The sequence below is a fragment of the Schistosoma mansoni genome, chromosome 4 (assembly GCF_000237925.1).
Source record: "Schistosoma mansoni strain Puerto Rico chromosome 4, complete genome".
NCBI classification, from domain to species: domain Eukaryota; kingdom Metazoa; phylum Platyhelminthes; class Trematoda; order Strigeidida; family Schistosomatidae; genus Schistosoma; species Schistosoma mansoni.
Window position 1 is genome coordinate 11,858,616 of NC_031498.1, and position 1,137 is coordinate 11,859,752.

Genomic DNA, 1,137 nt, shown 5'->3' on the forward strand with positions numbered 1-1,137 from the left:
CACTTATGCAAAGTTTCATCAATTAAAGACATTAACAACTACTTCAGTTCAAGCCATGTACGTTAAATGATCAATGAAAAAACAAAATATGTTATACTACCTAGCTCTCTGTAGTAAGTGAATCGACCAAGTCTATAATCTGGTTATAATTTTATAAGCTGGACTTCAATCTGTTACTTTTCAATAACGGATAAGCGTTTATCATCGTTAATAGTATTTACATTACTATCTAGTGTCAATTGTTAAATTATTGTATTTTTAACTTTAAAAGTCTACTGATTCTCAATGAGACACTTCTAAATCACTTACAAAGCACCTTCAAGAAAACATGTTTTTCTTAATAATCTATATAAGGATTATAGGTTCAATGCTTTGAATGAAAGCTCTACTTAGTATTAATTGTTCATTTCCTAATAGGTCAAACAAATTGTTTTTGAGTTTACATGACAGTAATTAAATAGTTTTTTTTGTTTTAATTTCTCTTTAATCACTTATGGAACTTTTTCTAATTGTTTGATCTTTAATTCATATGACAATAAATAGGAACATTAAAAAGGTACACAAACGAAGACATAACCGTAACTAGGATAAAAAACAACAACAAGTAGAGACAAGTATCAACAAATAAACAGCCTTAAGATTAGGTCAATCGGAATGAGGAAATTTACTAGTTGGTTAACATATTTTTTATTATCTACTTAACTACATCATTCATATCTCTTCTATTCGCACACATATACACATACATGTATAATTTCTTTTACATCCTAGTAACATTCTAATCTTTTAAACACATACAAATAGAATCTCAAACACTTCATCATAAAATGAATTGGTTCATTTGACCATTAAATTAAGGTCACTTAAATTTAATTCCGTTAGTATTATGATTACTATTATTAGTAGTTTTATATGACCAAAGGGAACTATAAAACCAATTCATGTGCAACAGAAAAATGAAAGAATTATAAAGTGACATTTCCAGTAATATAGTAATGAGCATGAAAATAGATAATGATGATGGTGATGGTGATGACGATGATGATGATGATGATTTTAATGATAATCAGCATTATAGCTATAGTAGTAATACCAATAATAATAATAATAATAGTAATAATAATAATAATTACAGAA